General features: G+C 39.9%; 1 long non-coding RNA gene across 5 annotated transcripts in view; it reads right to left on the minus strand.

Annotated features, from left to right (window-relative positions):
• LOC104914248 (uncharacterized) overlaps positions 1-17,958 on the minus strand; it is a 156,711-nt gene continuing 138,753 nt past the window's right edge. For 3 of the 5 annotated variants that reach the window (XR_014887985.1, XR_014887989.1, XR_014887987.1), the window contains 3 exons: positions 3,551-3,647; positions 1,808-1,885; positions 1-427 (listed from right to left, as the gene is read on the minus strand). This is a non-coding gene — a long non-coding RNA (uncharacterized LOC104914248). Of the gene's footprint in view, positions 428-1,807; positions 1,886-3,550; positions 3,648-13,916; positions 14,049-17,639; positions 17,800-17,958 lie in introns of those variants that run through there. The other 2 variants (XR_014887986.1, XR_014887988.1) reach the window with 2 other exon arrangements.

Genomic DNA, 17,958 nt, shown 5'->3' on the forward strand with positions numbered 1-17,958 from the left:
TTCTCAGAAGAAGTTTACTTGACACTGGCTGTAATCAGGGGAACAGAGAAACCCACAGAGAAACTGGTTCCATCCGTATTATCCTAGTAATGCTGTGAAATTCAGCGGAGATGAGCCATATCACTAATTAAGGTGGGCACATCATCACACCAACAGTGTTCTTCTGCCCGTAGGCCTGAGTTGATATCACCCTTTGAAGACTTCCAACACGGGTGAGCAAGAGCTCAAGAACCTCCGCCCTGCGCTCCCCTGCATTGTGCATGCTGGGGAAATCAGCAGAGGTGTTTCCTTGGCTGTATACACACACATAGCCACTGCTTTTTACTTTTAAAAAAGTCTCCACAATATGTGATGCTTTAAGACTGTAGGCTCTTTCTTCCTTAGAGATGTGAATTAAGGTCGGTCTTGCTGTGCGTTCAATACCAGCCTGAGGAAAGAAATATTAGCAAATTCTGATAATTCTGGTTAGCAGAACAGATAACCTCCCCACCCCTGTAAACCAATATTAATGCAATGGCTCGAAATATCTGGCAGCCCTGGGAGTAAGGAACATGACTGCAGTTCTTTTGTATATAGAAATCTGCAAGAACCAGCTCATGAGACTGCAATGCTCCAGTAGATTTTAAGGATCCTAGATAAAATGTTTTGTATCCTAAATAAATAAATAAATAGGCAGATAGATAATTGGGTTTTGGTTTGTATGCATGACTTACCAAGCATCTCTGGAAAGCTGTATGAAATGACAGACTTCTGAAAGACCCTCAATCTGTTCCCCTGGCCATAAGCTTGACAGGACACAACATAATGCTTAATGCATCTTTTAGCAAAGTGAGCATAATGAAAACAATGATGTGACTTTTTGTTGATTCTATAGCAAGAGTCTATCAAGGTTCAGTTCAAGGCATTCACAACAGAAACAATTTCCAAGACCTAGCACAGAGCAGACAATCTGTTAGATGAGAGAGCCTTAGTCCTTTAAGTTCCTGAGCCAATTCATGATAATGTTATTTAGTGTAAATTTCCATTTGGATGAATGGTAAAGAGCTTGATCTATAACATCTGTAATTGAATTAGCAACCTCTTTGTTTCCCTATTCTTTTTATGACCGGGCCATGTATGCGTTTTGTGCACATTCTGAATTACAGCGCTCAAGTCATTAGTGGGGAAAAGTGCCACATAAAGCGCTTTTGGAAGTGGATCTTTATTCCATTCAACTTTTTTTCCTTTCTGGAGAGGTGATGCTTTGCCTCTATTTAATTCTGTTTGTTTCACGTCGATTCAGTTGGATTCCATAGATCTGCTTTGCATGGCTGATATAATTTGACCCTTATAAGCCTAAAACTGGGGCTTCAGGATTCATTTGTTTTTCCATTATTTTTCTGGACAAGAATAGTAATGGTAGATTAGGAAAGAAAAGACTAATTTAACAAGGGATTTAAACACTTGCTTAATTACATCTCTGCTGAGGGCAGCACTGATTCAAGTGCTTAATTGGGTGTTATTTGAAAATACGGAAGGATTGCATGAAAAGGGCTTTGTGAAAGTACCTGAACACATTAACCACGTATTATAATGCTCTGCATTAAAAGAGGCCGACATTTTGAGTTTATCTAGTGAATCCTATGCTGAGCAAAGACTGAAGAAAATGGATGACAGGATAGGAGTAAGGATACTTCTGCTTTTGACAACATATGGATGTTTACCTTGGGTGACTCTCCCATTTTCCAACACAATTTCAGCAGTATGAAAACTGTAATCTCTTGAGTGACAAAGAAACTGCAGTCCATTTTTGTAAGTATCTACATACCTCTCCATCAGGATCAAAACTTGCTGTGCCAGGGAGGAACATGATTCTGGCCATCTCTCAAATGGGGGGGAATTGAGCCTGAGAGTTAGCAGAGGTTAAAGCACATGGAAAAGAATACAAACATTACCATGCCTAAATCAATTAGCTCAAAGTACTCAAGTATTGTATACTGCCCCTGAAAGCAATGAGTTGTCTCTTCAGTTGTTGACTATCACTTGGACTATCACACAGACTATCTGATCCCTCCAGCTTCCTGAGCATCAATGTCACTTTTATAAATGAGGAGTATACTCCTAAATTAGTAAAGTACAAGTGAAAGATTTCCCTGTACTCCAGCTAAATTTTCATCAGCAAAGCCTTAGCAAAGCTTACATTTCCACTGGTGCTTCAGGACAGAATTTGAGACAAAATTATTTGTCACGTCTTTTAAAGCTGAGATACTGGAATCAATGTACAAACACACCAGTGGAGACAAACAATTCTTAAAAAACAAAAATAAAAAAATATGTACTGCTTGCATGGATACGTGCATATACATGATTATACCCATACTAGTACAAGTAAGGTGAAAGAACAGCTTGTTTGAAAGGTTTAAAGGCTAATAAGAGTGAGATGTCGCTGATGCTGGATAGGGTAAGCAATAAAAATTTGCCAGTGAATTTACCTTCCTAAGAGGAAAATGGCATTCAGTAAAATGTTTGGAGCTTTTCCTCTTGTGAATATCTTTATCGAATGGGGCTCTGGATCATATTAGCTTAAGCCCTCAACGTAGAGCATTCTTCTCCCCCTCCTTTGAGGTGTAAGTCCTTAGGGCTCCTGCCAAAACGTATTGCTGAGAGGCATCTATGAGAAACAGAGCCAACACACACACACTACAGCTGGGAGAACAACTGAACAGCCAATTCCTTCAGGGCCCAATTATTTGCCACAAAATTGAAGGACTGGGATGCATTTCTGGCTTTAGACACCTCCTAGCCCACTTCGTTTTTTCTTCTGCACTTCAAATAGTAAGAAATAAATAAAACCATTTACCAATAATATGCTGAAAGATCCTTTGCTGAGTTTGAGGCTATTAGTATTCAAGTAGAAAACACTGGATATTCATGTAATCAACCTGATTATTGTGAATATGACACTACTAAAAGCTAATCTGCGCTGTCCAGAATCATTTAAAATAATGTCTTTCAAAAGCATAAATATATTTTTTACATTAGTAATCATTTGAGTACCTGAAGTTAGGATTGCTTCCAGAAGGTGATTTAAAAGATGTCTCATTTTAAGGGACAGAAGGAACCATTTCAACTACCAGAAAATGGCTGAACTTGATATTTAGAGAATGCTGAACTCATGCTTCAGGAACCAGCTTTTCTTTTTAACTCCCCAGCTGGAATCTTATTGAATACATATGAAATACATCTCACAAATCAGTAGAAAATAAACCTGTATATTAAGCATCTTTGGGTAGAGCAGTTGCTATAGTTTGTTTATAAGATTGCTAGTAACTGAAGTGGCTTCCAACATTTGTGCTAGCATGTGTTCAATTTGTTTGCTGCTTTATATTAAAAAAATTTAAAAAAGATCCAGAAAGGACAGATTGTCATGATCTCAAAGGAAAAAGAACCAATTTGCATAATGTTGCAGAATAAAATCAAAATATAGGGAATTTTAGTCACTTTAATTTAGCAGCTCCTACAGTAGAAGAAGAGACAGAAGTTAACCATTGATATATGTGAAGTAAGATACCTTTGGAAAAAAGCTTCTTCAATCACAGTGCATCCTTTTCCTCTGTAGACAAGATACTTGGCATAGAGCCTTCCACTTGGCCTCTTCATGCTGCACTCTATACATTTTAAGCAAAACAGATATAAAAGAATGTTGCAAAACCAAGCAAAAAGTGACATAGCTATCTACAAATAAGAGGTGCTACACATCTGCAATGCAATTGACAGGCATATGTTTGACTAAGTTACAATTCACGCATGCCAAAGTCAACTAAGTAGCAAAGGAATCTGTAATATGAGTTACAATTACCCAGATTAATCAGCATTGATTTTAATTTCCTTATTAGGTTAATTATTTTTAGTTATTAAAAGAAAGAATAGCACTAGTTTGTAACAGAACAGCTAAGGGAAAAGAAACATTCTCTAGCTGGAGTCATTTTTACTTGCTCATAAGACTCATAATGTTATCAGTGGGAATCAGGACAATAAAAACAAGAACCCAACCAAGAAACTAGACTGCTTACTGCCAAACCTTAATTAAGCAAAAAAGGAAATAAATAATGTGAAAACAAAAATCATACATGCTGTGTATGCAAAGATGAGACCAAATCAGGCTTTGAAAATAGATAACACAAAATAATTAATCATAGCAAAGCTGGATTTCAGAAAAGAATTGGAAACCTCATTGAAAGAAGGAATTCTCATGCTTGCCAGCAGTGACTTCTGTGGATAGCTGGCCACTACCATAATTCCAGGTTTAACATCTCAATATACCACTTTATAGAATCACAGAATCACCAAGGTTCGAAAAGACCTCTAAGATCATCCAGTTCAATCATCCACCACCAATATCTTGCAGTAAACCATGTCTCTCACTACAACATCTAAACATTTCTTGAACACCTCCAGGGACTTTAGTGATTATTTCTAAGAGTGCTGAGAGACACAAGTCTGTGGTGAAAAGACACCCACACACTTGCCCTGTCTTATTACATAAATGAACCAACGTGTCAACAAACAAATTATTTCACAATGGAAAACACTGTAAGGAAAGACTTACACTTCATGGTGTATAGTCCTTATCCTCAAGGAATACAGTAAACACGAATGAGTAAACACGTCTACTTAAAAATAAGAATTTTAAAAAAAAATCTTCTCATATATACAACACAGTGCTTCCTCAGTTGTTTATGACACCCCTCATCCACTAGAATTAGTGATATTTCAACCAAAGGAGAAAGAGCCTCTCTTCCCAGACTCTTTCCATCAAGGCATGTCCTGGTCTTGCTCTTTCAGGCTATTACAAGTTCATTAAACACAGAATTATGGCCAGGACACACACACACAGATCTTAGTAATATATGGGCAGGTGAATGTACTCAATGTTTGATTTTGCACAGTCATGCTGGAAAACCCAATAAAAATGTGCCAATGGGATAATCAACTCTTTAGAAGAGAACAAGCAATGTTCATATTCAGAATCATTATACACAAGGCTGGGAATGAGGCATGAATATTAAAAATAACTTTTCATCCACTGTTAGATCTTCGCTTTTTCACTTCAGATACATACGTGTTATTTTAATTAAGCAGCACAATTCAGGGTCAGCCCCTGCAAAATGCCAGGCATTCTAAACCAAAAATCATCTGCACATAAGGAAGCAGAAGTTGCTAAGATTAAATAATAAAATAGAATCATAGAATCACAGAATGGCCTGAGTTGAAAAGGACCACAATGACCATGTAGTCCCAACCCCCTGCTGTGTGCAGGTCGCCAACCAGCAGCCCAGGCTGCCCAGAGCCACATCCAGCCTGGCCTTGGATGCCTGCAGGGATGGGGCATCCACAGCCTCCTTGGCAACCTGTTCCAGTGCCTCACCACGTTCTGTATGGAAAACTTCCTCCTAATATCTAACCTAAACCTCCCCTTTCTCAATTTAAGACATGAACCTTGTCCTTGTCCCTTGTCTTATCACTATCCACCCTCACAAACAGATCCACCCTCATAAACAGTAAAATAGTTCTTGACTGAGGTTTCTGGGATCCTATCTATATGTAAAACCCCAGGAAGCAGTCAGTAAGAAATTTGGGGAGAATACCAGTATTTACTTAGAAAAGCTGAATACATTCTCCCCTTCCCTGCTCCCTTTTTTCTTCACACCCACACAAATCTAATGTCAGAACACTTTTATGTTCATATGTAGATCAAAATTTTAACTTGTTCCAGCAAGAAATGAAATTTTCTCCTGAATTTTCAGCATTTTCCATGGAATGAAATTCTCCATTATGACAAACAGCTGTTACAGTAGCACCAATGCTCTCTGACACTGGAACCAAGATGTATGCATTCAAGCAGTGGACTCTGCTCCAAAAACCCTGCATAAAACATTAACACTCTTCCAAGTACAACTCTGTGTTCCACAGTCCAAGATATGAAATATTCTTACCATAGTTCTTCTAAAAAATTACATATTCCGTAAGGATTCCTCATTTCTTCTTCTATGTAATAGATCTACTAAGTTTATGGCAGCTTTTCAGCTCGTGATTTGTATACTAGAATGTATTTTGTGTCACTGCATCTCGAACATAGATGGAGAGCAAAGAAAAATACGATGGCGAAAGTATGAATTAGCTGTTTCCTACCAATATGAGAGCCATTCGTGTGAAAAGGGCAGTGTGGATTTCACTCTCAGTTACATTTGGGCTCCTTTACGCTCCTGTGCAATGAAAGAAGGTCACAAGTGCTGAAATGCCATCATGTAGTACCCCAGGACATGGATCACGGCCTCTCAATTCCCCTATGCTTCTGATATGTCATCCGGTGCCTGCACCTTCATTTCCTTTGTTATTGCTTTTGTCCATTCCCCTTGTTGAGATTTCTGGAGAAGAAATAAATTCCCCTCATGAATAAATGCACCAGGTAACAGAGGTGAAAGGAGGAGAAAGTCTGACTTGGGGTACGTGAACTAACGTGACTATAAGAATGGAGCCTAATTGGCCATGGTCTATGGATGTCCCTGAAAAGTACCCAAAAAGTCATGCACCAACTTAGACCCTGTCTAAACATGGCCTGTAGACGATGACAAAAAAAGAAGCCTCAACAGAAAAAATCAAGTTACTGCTGTAGGTGTCTTTTGGCCAAAATGCTGCTGTTACGAGGACATGGGAGACAGTTTAATTTACAATGGAAATGACTGAAGAGAATATCAGAGGATTCATCTGTCACATCTATCAGACCACCAGCTGTATGCATGGCCCGAGGCTACGACGGCATTACTGGTTTGATTTGTTGTTGTTGATTGCTTGCTTCATGTTAATTCATTCTACTGTACTAGAATGTTTCAGGGGCTCATCTGTTATTATTAATATTAATAGACCAAAGCACTTTCGACCAAAGAACTCGAGGCACTTTACAAACATTAATTAAGCTTCACAAGACCCCTAGGGGTAAGTAAACTTTCAAGATCTCTTGAAAAGGTCAGAGAGGGCTTGGCTGAAAGTAGCAGCCTTGGTTAAATTCAATGGACTGAGTAACAGGAGACTGGAGTTCAAGTGTCCTTTTTATCACTGACACTCCCCTCTAAGAAATGACTCCATATCTCTATGCCTCAGTCTTCCAGTTGAACAGGATGGATTATGGGACAGGTCTAGCTTATGGGATCTGGAGGAAGGACGAGATGACAAATTATCAGGAGAAATAAAAAAGATACTGAAAGCATCAGGCTTGAAAACAGAAAGATTGATAGTTTTCTTCAAAGTGGTACCTGGAAATTCTCTTCTGAACTGTGGACTTGAAGTGGTCCATAAATCCCATGGGAGTCTCTCAGGTACAAGAGAACATGATATAAAGGAAATGGAAATTGAGGTCCTTGAGAGCACACAATCAAGGTCTGGTGCAAGTGTCCCTCCATTACCCAGAGAACGACCACCTTCTGCTGCAGCCAGAGCCATGGCTTTATACAGAAAAGTAAAGGAAAACAAGGTCTGTGTAATGGGAGAAAGGAACTTCTGCAAAGCCTCCGCTGCTCCAATGGCAGTTCTCAAAGAGATCAGTCATTGAATTGGACCAGAAGAAACCCTACCAGCTGGGTTACACCATCAAATGGACACACAGACTCCCTCCCACCTTAAAATCCATGACGCTGTGCCAAATGAGAAAGCCCTCATCTCTTTCAGAACTAAGACAGAAATCTCATCTTTTCCACTTGGTTTGTGAGCAATAATTCCCCTAAATGCAACTGCCTTCTCCTCATTTAGCTTTGCCTTTTTGGATTTCTTTTTATTGCTTTTCTAAAGCAAACAACCTGTCCATTCTCATCACCAGTATTTCAGGGAAAGAGATTTTACGTTTGATGGGAAGAAATGAGATACTGTGGAGATGGGCAGCGAGATAAAAACTGAGGTAAGTGCATTCAAAGCGTCACAGAATCCATTAGGGGAGGAAACACTGAATGACTACAAATAATTTTTTAATATTTTCCTATTCCAGGAAAAATCTCTGATGTGTAGAATGTGAGAGATCACGTGAGCCAGGTAATTAAGTGAGATCTGGGAAAGCTGCAGCAGCAAAATGTATGTTTTGGGAACTAACATTGAAAAACCAAACAAACAAAAAAAAAAAAAAAACATGAAACTGGTTTTCCAGCATTCATCGGGAAACCCTCCCCTGGAAAACAGGGCTGTCTACTGTGAAATTCCTCTTTAACTTGAGAATTCCGTTTCTGACCCCATTACATGCTCAGAGCTAATAGGACCACTTTCTGCACAGCACAAGGGCTGGGTGTTGCTGCTACACCAGGCAGGACTCAGAAAGCATTTCCATGAGCTTGCAAAACACTTTTCCTAATGTTTAGGAAGGAAAATTCCTCCTAACACAATGGTGAAGAACACAATGGCTGTAATCTCTCTTTACAAAGATGAGCAAACCAGACTGAGCAGTTCATGAACCCAGAGAGCTCTGTAAGTGCCTGAGATGGGAACCTAATGCTTCTGGTATTGTTGCAAATGTATTGCTGTAATTCATTAGACTTTTTAGAAACAATGTTTCTTTAAATATATTGTTAAATTGGTCATGCAGGAGTCGTTAGTCACTCTTGAGATAAGAGCTTGTTTTGTGTTTTTGAACTCCAGTCCTTATCTTTTAGACAAGCACAGCAACACTCCAGCTATTCACTAAACAAAAAATTAAAACCCAAACCAAAACATGCTGCTGAATTAACATGCAAGCTATCTGTCACAGCTTGTGCCTTGTCTTGGAAGCTCTATGGCAGCAGAATGCTCACCGAAACCAGCTGCAGCCCTGTAATTCAAAGGCTCATACAGGATCAAAGCTGTACAGCACAATTCAAGGAGAGTATTTCCACCAATTTCAAATAGGAGACCTGGGTTTCAGGCCTAAACAGCTAATTAACTGTGAAACAGGTAGACAATGCAAAGACAAAAGCTTCACAGTAGAAGTGCACAGATTAGCCAACTGCTTAATAACTGTAATTACCCTCTTCCCAAGTGTTTTGTTATTTTCACCGCACAACTCCTCTGCCTCCAGCTCCAAGATAAACTTCAACTTAATGAAATTGGGGAAAAAAAAAAAAAAAAGAAAAAAAAAACCACTTCCCACATTTAATACTTTCATGCAAATGACAACCTTTGGGTCTTTTTTGCATCCAAAATGCAAAGTGTTTTAATAAAGCAATAGCCAATGTGTTGCACTGCCATTGTTTAGAGATTTTTAAATGTTATGTCAATTAATAAAAGAGCCCAAGCCACAGAACATTCAGGCTCTGAGACAGCAATTTAGGGAACAATAAAACAAGTTCACAAGGTGCATAAAGGTATTTCAAAAAATGTTCTAATCTAATTGTCTCCATGTTCATATCATCTATTAACAACACCAGTTAAGAAACAGCTCCAGCCAAACATCAGCTTTAGACTGGTGCACAACACAAACTGCTGGTTCCTTCTCACCTAGAGAAGTGCTTTGTCAGCACTGTGAAATCCAACACAAGCATCATCTGCAGATGTCATTCCAGATCCTCCTCCCTGGGCTTGTGCTCCACTCGTTGCATTCTTAGAGCCCAGATTTGTGTGTTGCCATTTGTTCCTTTGGTGATAAGGAAAAATAACGCAAAGCAATCTGTTCTTTCACTTCAGAGAATTATATACAGCAAGGGGCTCCAAAAGGGATAAAAGCTTTCCGAATATACACAACCCACACTTTGATGCACGTGGGATAGGTTCTATTGGTTCGCTTTCAGCCTGCCTCCTTCCTTCTAATTAGCTTCTGCATAGGTCTGCAAACAACACCCTTACTCCCCCAGCACCAACATACCTCCACTCTCTGGACCTTAGTTCCTGTTGCTGATAGTTGATCTAATTTTGAACATGGAGTTGAATGAAAGGCAGGTTTGAGGTTTGTTGGTTGGTTGGTTGGTTGTTTTTTCCCCAGAATGATTGTTTGGTGTCCTTCCATCCTTTCTCTTGCACTCTGGGAGCTCAAAGTGAATTGCCACTGCCAACTAGTGACAAATATGAATAGTATGTGGAGAATTATGCTGACTGATTTTGTCAGTAATTCTTGAGCAAGATTAAAAGATGAAAACCCAGCCAACAGAAATATAAAATGTTATGATTGTTTGAAATGTTGCTAGATTGCAGCTAATTCGTAGTTACTTGAAAGTTATTACATGGCCTTTAATTTCCCAAGCTAGAGCCAATCTGAGATTCACATACAATTCAAATACAAGAAAAACATAACATTTAGCAGATGTTTAGGATGGCAGATGCATGTTGTACTCCCACCAATAGAGACATTGGCTGTTGCCATGACTATTACATAATTTGCCAGGATTTACCACAAAAAAAAGACAAGGTTCTTTTGGAAACAACCTTCAGTAGTCCTCAATTCTTAACTGGATATCTATCAGAAAGAAATCTGACCTTTGGTAACTAACTCAGAGATGGAATGCTACAAATGGATGGGCCTCCCACCAACTTTGAACTGAAGACTAATGGAAACAATTGTCAAAAACATCCAAGAGGTTTAGGAACACAACTGGGTAAAAGCACAGGTTCACCGAGTCCCGAAACATTCTTGTAGCACAGGTTGAATTTTGAAGAGCTTGAAGTGTTTTAGGTCACCCTATTAGATATTCCACCTTCCCCTCTCTTCTCTGCTGTCCATTCTTCTAATTGTTCCACTTGGAGAGGTGAGATAGGGCAACGTTCTGATCAGTGTTTCTAGGACTGATGTATGTATTTCTCTCTTTAAAAGACAGTCTGGGGAATTGAGAAAAAATTGAAGCCATTTTCCTAACCTCGTGGCTCCCAGAAGGCACGAATAAAAGTCCCATATTTTTGTCATCAAGCTGATAGCAGCAATCTTCAGATCTGTGTGAGTCCACAAACATTTACCTGGCAGAATTCCTATAACTCACAATAAAAAGATAAGCCCAGAGCAAATTCCATTTCGCTGGTAGTGTTTCTGTTCTGAGCTATTTCTGAGAGAACATAAATGGGAGTTGACTATTTAAACCCTTCTCAATAAGTGGCAAATTCTGACCCTTTGTTGTGTTCCTTACGGAAGCAACAGTAGAGCATAAGCACAGCTAAGGTTACAGAAGCTTTCCTTAGCTGACACATCTCCAAAGGCTAAATCTCTTCCCCAGGATGCAAGATAAACTTTGGGTCTTCATCAAGAACATGCAAGTCTGAGATAAAGGAATAGGTCTCTCAAGTGGCTGTTCACACTTTCATGCTATGTGTCAAGCAATCATTTAGCCTGTATGCTGCACAGACATCATTATTTGACAGCTCAGGACACCACCCCTGTCATTCATTTCCAGGCAAGCCACATCATTTCCTGGTGCCTCAGTTTTACACCTCCTCAAAATGGAAGATAATACAATTTTCCCTGAGTGGCTTGTCGACAACAAAGCCCATAAAAGAGGCATCATTCACTGTCAGTGATGGAGTCAGGATAACCACCTGAAGAACAGCTGCAGAAAATCTTTGCACTTTACTCCTCACCTAAAGCAGATTGCATGGGCACGATACATCAGCTTAATGTAGCTTCAAGGATGCACAATCTGTGCATTTTAATTGTGTTTCTTAACTGTTCCTGTGAAGGACGGTTTGTTTTAAAAACTCTAATAAAAAGCTTTTTGCATTGCATGGGTTTGTTTAGTAAACATACAGAACACTGAAATCCATGAGAGACAGAAATCTTAATAAGGAGTTAATACTGAAGCAAAGCAAAAAGCATCAACCCATGCTAGGACCTAAGTATAAATGACAGAAACTATTGCCTCATATGTCTAAAACTGTTTTTGGTATATCTGCATCTTGTAAAGCAATGTAATTCCATTTTCATTTCCATTTACTTCTCTCAATAGCTTTCCTATTTACCCCCTCCGAGCTCTACATTATTTACTGATTGCAGAAAATACGGGTTGTTCCATTATTCCTTGTTCATGGCTACAAAGCAAAAACAGTTTTCCAATAAAAGAGAAGAAAGTAGGAAAGAAACAGGGGAAAACAAGCAGACAAACAAAAACAAGCTCTAAGAGAGAACTGGATAAATAGTTTACTTCGAAAAACCAGTAATAGCCTGTAGATGGTGCCTACCTGCTGCATCAAAAAATATTTCTATAACCACAGACTATTTAACTTTGACTTCATTGCACCACTGCAACAGAAGTTCCTCTCCCATCTATGCCATCTTCACGTCTCACTTTGCTTCTAGTGGAAAACCAGGAGTGCCATTTTGAGAGTTTCCTTCCTTTTCCCATCCTTTCACTCTTTTGTAAGGAGGATTTAGAGAAAGGGAAGAACCAGAGGATAAATGGTAGTGAGAACACATGGCTGTGCCACTGCTAAATCTCAATCTGCTCCTTTATCTGCAAGGGCAGCCTCTCTCTGAACCACAGACAAAATTCTTAGGAGGGCTAAAAAGATATTTTTAGGCTTCCCCTATCATAATGAGGAAATTCAAGCAAATTCTTAGGCAGAATTTTGTTTGTGGAGTTAAGCCACTATCAAAAGACCTAAGAACACCATATTTTAGAGAATTTACCAATGTAACATCCACAGCAACAACAATAACCCTATAGAACTACACAGTATTACCATACTCTTAGAAGTAATAAACCTCATACTGAAAAAGCTGCTGTAATTGCAAATGTAATAAATAGCTTGAGAAATATTACTGTAGCACTGTGTTACATGGGCAGTCCAGTCAACACGATCATTAATCAGAATTTGTCAATACAGTGTGAGATAATCACTTTTAAAAAGCTATCTACGCTCTTGCTTTCCTTTAGTTTCTCATCTGTGGAACTTTCAGATGCACTCAGCGCTGCCTGTGCTTCATTCACACGTCTCCTGAATCCCTTACAGACAGAGACTGGCATGCAAAATACAACTGTATTTCCAAGAGCCTTAAATCCATCCTCATGGGACCTAAAAACCTTTCTGTTTCTGCAGTGCATGGACCTCCTGCAATGGGCAGCCCACAGGATCACTGCCTTCATTTTAAGAATAGAGCAAAAGGTGGATAGAAACTGAAGTAAAAAAGAAAGTAGAGCTAATACTAATATGAAAATAATGTGTAAGGAAAGGCACAGAATGGTAGAGTTGTTCAGAGTGGAAAAAACCACTAAGATCATGCAGTCCAACCATCAACCCATCAAACATTTTCACATCCAAAAAAGAGAAAGATACCAAGACGGGAAGGTAGCTGAACTGAGACAACTGTGCTACATATAAAACTGATCAGCAATCCAAATACATTCAGAAATAACATGTGGTGACAGAATTCAAAACAAAACCCAACCGAACAGCAACAGACGTTGGTCAGGAAACAGAAAACTGTTTTGTTTTCTGAGGGGAAGAAAGGCAAATATATTACTCTCTTTGGAACTGTGGCATGCAGCCTGCTGGCAGCTGTAGCCAAGAGATGGCTGCTCCTACTGTTTTCTATGCAGGCTGTAGTCCCAGGCTCAGCTCCAAACACAGGACACACGCTCAGACCTCAGACCTGTCATGGTGGAGAAGGCTGCACCTTGAAAGGTAACTGCAGCCAGGGAGCCTTGCCTGCTTGGGGACATCATAAACCAGCATGGGCAGCTGTCCAGAGCTTCCAAACCCAAATGTTGTGAGAGAAGTTATTTTTTCTTGTTCTGTGAGCATCGAGAGGAAAAATATCTTCCTTTGAAAAGAAAAGGGAAAAAAAAAAAACCACCAAACTTTTGTGTAGATAAATTAGGGTTTAGCAAAGACCAATACTGAGGGATTCTTCTGCAGGGAGCTGCAGAATGCACCAGCACTGCCAGAGAGCTAACTTATTTCTAAGAAACAAATGATTGTGAAAGAGCAGAGATTGCATTGTCTACCTGTTTTTAATCCAATTCCTGGCAGACAGGTCAAGGATATTGCATGCTGCAGTCACCAACGTCAGTCCTTCCTGGGAGAACTTATTCATGCTCAGAGCAGCAATGAGGTGTGCAGGCAAAGTGAAGCTGCACAACAGCAGCCTCAGCTGCTTGTTAACTTAATTCAACTCAGCAAACAGTGGAAAAAAAAAAAAGTTGTTAGCATTTAGCAGATTATCTCTGCCCAGAATGAGTCTGCTAATGGATACAGAAGCAAGAGATTTTTTTTTTTTTTAGCTGCTTTTAATTATCCACATAAAGTTCTCTCCCTGCAATCCTTTAGAGATGGTGTTTTATATGCATGACCCACAAACTCTCCATACAGATGACATTTTCCTCTAGAGCAGTTTCAGGTTACTAAAAGAAGAGAAAAAATAATAATAATTACAATCTATCTATTCTATTTGGGTATGAAATACTTCAGGTTAAAACTAACCAAGCTAAAGTTATACTCACATTTACGTCTGCTCTGAGGATGAAGAAGTGAAAAGGACAAAGCTGAAGGGAAGAAGAGCTGCTTTTTTCTTATTATTAATACTACCATTGTACGCTTTGAATTTTGTCTTTTTTTTTCTGACAAAGCCCTGACGCTATTACAATCCAGCCTGAAACAGGATTTATTCCCTGAGATAATCCCAAACTGGTTTTCTTACTTCTTCTCTTTGAGAGAAATATACATGAGTTGGATGATCAATTTTGTAATTTGCAGTTGCCAAGCAGCTTTGAAGCAATTTAGTGATTTGTATACTTATTTCCTGTCCTCACCGATGGCAGGAGATGATATAAGGATATTGAGTCTTAATAACCTATTCATTTCCTGGATCAAACTGGGGGAAGTAGAATCAGAAGCATCCTTCTGACGTTCATTATTTTGTACAGAGCCTGTTTTTCTGTTGTGAAGTATCTGTGCCTTTATTTAGGAATGGCACCCTATAGCAAAGGGCCAATTTGAAAAAATACCCAGACACCCCTCTACTTGCATCTTGCAACCATCTGCAGATGGGCACTCAGGATGCTTCAGGTGCATTAATGCAATAGTTAAGTTAATGAATGTGAAAGAAACACCCATGTGAACACTGTCATTCAAAAGTGAAGCATCTTCTGCTCACTGCAGTTTAATCCGACTCTCAGGATTAATTTCAAACATATAATTTAAATTCACTAAACACTATCAAACTGGGATTCACTCCATTATTAAGCATTTATCACAACACAAAAAGCCTACATTAATTCCTATCATCTACATCCCTCTAACCACCCTAAATAGGAGGTCCACAAATCACATCCCACGTGCCAAGAGGCGAAGGAAAGGGTCCAGGACCCACTGCTGAAGTGATTAGCTTCTGGTCAGCAAGGAAATAAGGAACAATCAAGAATCTCCTTGGGGTGCAGCATCCCCAAGGGCTTCTGCAGCATCATGGGATGGGACGTGGCTTAGGGGCCAGCATTGGTGGGAGGTGGATGGTTGGACTTGGTGATCTTAGAGATCTTCCCCAACTTTCATGATTCTATGGTCATCTACCTACAGAAAATATGAGTTTAAGGAGCTGAAAGTCAAACCCTTCACTAATCAGTAACCAAAATAAAGAATGTTCTTCCCCCCAATCCTTAAAACTGATTCATTTGCAAGCAACAGCTCATGCCTGTTGTTTCCCCAGTAGATTTTGTTTGAGTTGCATTTTTAAAAGGACAGGAATGTTTTATGAAGAAAAATACACAATCTTTCAATTTCGAATAGCATTTTGAACAAAAGCAGAGGGGAGGTGGATACAGAAATTGATAACACGTCAATGTGCAGCCAGCGTGCTTTACCCTACAGCACATTCCAGAAGCAGCCAATTTTATAGACTGAGGATGGAAGGAGCTGGTGCTGCTCGGAAAGCAGAGCTCTCAGCACTCCTTCCTCCAGCCCCTTCTCTAAATGCTTCATCAAAACTCCTGCAATGAGCTGAAATCTCTGTGCTATCTCTGCCCATTGCCACCGCTTGAAAAGAAAGCACTGTGCAATTGCAAAGCTCCCAATGCTGTGCACCTCTGATCCCTAATTAGTTTCCAGCCGTTTCTGTAATTTAGGTTCTTGCACTTCGGGTCAAAGGAAGCACTTGCATTTCAGATGAGAAGCAGTGAATGTGAAAAATATTTCTGAAACAAGAATCGACCACTTCAGGAATTAAAAATAGCACAGTTATGCACAAGTAGATGCTGTGAAATTTTCTTGACACAGAATCCCAAGCTATAGGTATCTCTCCTCTCCATGTACTCAAGCACATTATCCTCTATTCATTTAAAAGTTATGTGGCTATTTTCAGATGATGTATCCTGGAAGACAAAGGCGACGGGCTTTAACTAGGTCACCCAATTCTATTTATAATAGTAATTCAATGTCCCTTTTTCACATCAAACATTTGGTTTACAGTCACACTAAACACTCATTAACTTGTTACTTGGTGCCATCTCGTTTTCTCACTGCTCACTCCTCGCTATACAAATAAAATACAGAGCAGCCCCTCTCTGCAGCATTTCATACAGCACTTCTGAGCTGCATTTAAAGATTTTGAGGAAAAGGGTTCCCATCTCTCACCTGGAGAGTCTATTGCACAGCACAACACATTTTTAAAGCAGTCCCATTGCTGGGAGTGGTCTGCTGAATTTGCAGAGATTTTCCTTTCTCCCCTTAGAAAGCTAATTTGTGAATTTTAAAAAATGGGAAATTCTGAATGAAGCATCAACAAGACATTAAGCACGGAGACACAAACAGCTGGCTGCAATATTGGCAAATAATGTACAATCTGAGATAAGGAAGGATTTACTCAAGGACCCAGGTGTGGAGCACGAAATGGAGAGCAAGAAAGGGGCAGAGTAATCATCTGTGTAGAAAAGAAATCTATCTCAAAGGTAACAGGAATTCAGCAGATTATTACTATTTTAAACCATAATGTGGTTAATATTGATTCATTTCTGCAGAGATCAGAGAAAAATTCCCAAAGCCGGAGGTGTGTCATCCTGCAGGCACTGCCTACTGAGCAGAAACCAGGTAGGTAATGCTCACAAAGAAAGAAAACAAAAAATGATGTCATTTTCCTCTTCTGTTTGTTCAGGTTGTTCTTATAGGAAGATATTTTCTGTTTAAAAAAAAAAAAATCCTGTTGGATATCAGGGGGAAGTTCTTTACAGAGAGAGTGGTGAAGTGCTGCCCAGAAAGGCTGTGGATGCCCCGTCCATCCCTGGAGGTGTTCAAGGCCAGACTGGATGGGGCCCTGGGCAGCCTGGGCTGGTATTAAATGGGGAGGTTGGTGGCCCTGCATGTGTTGGGGGGGTGTTGGAGATTCATGATCCCTGAGGTCCCTTCCAACCCTGGCCATTCTGTGACACCATGCAGAAGGAGAGTTTTGAATGGGGTGAGAGTTCATCTCTCTCTCTTTTGCTGCTGGGGTGCTAGCTAGGCATTGGTCAGAGGGTGGTGAGCAATTGCTTGTACATCATATATCATATACATTCATGCACATATATTTGTCATAACTATTATCCATTTATCATAACTATTATCCTTCCAGTACATGGTTTTATCACAACCCACAAGCTCTACTTTGTTTTTTCTCTTCAGTTCTCCCCCCCATCCCGCTGGGAGGACTGAATGAGCGGTGTGTTGCCGAGCCACCCGCCACGTTAAACCACAACACCTACCAACAGAATCGCTGCCCACCACCACTGAATCCTCTTTTCAAGGTCTTTCCATCCGCAGCCTCCAGCACGCCGCTGCCACCTGCCTCCTCCCCAGCTTCCCAAGGCCCTTCTGTTGTTGAATGCCACCCGAAGATGCAATGTTGACAGAGCTAATGGCTGGCTGAACAGATGGCAAAGAGAAGTTAATTGATCTACTGGGGCAGAATGAATCGGCCTTGTTGAGGAGAATATGCAAAGATCCATAATGAACTTTCATTAGAGATGGAGAAAGTTCTGTCACACGTACAGACTCTATTATGTGCATTTCATGATGCATATC

Source organism: Meleagris gallopavo, chromosome 24 (genome assembly GCF_905368555.1).
Source record: "Meleagris gallopavo chromosome 24, MGAL_WU_HG_1.1, whole genome shotgun sequence".
Lineage (NCBI taxonomy): Eukaryota > Metazoa > Chordata > Aves > Galliformes > Phasianidae > Meleagris > Meleagris gallopavo.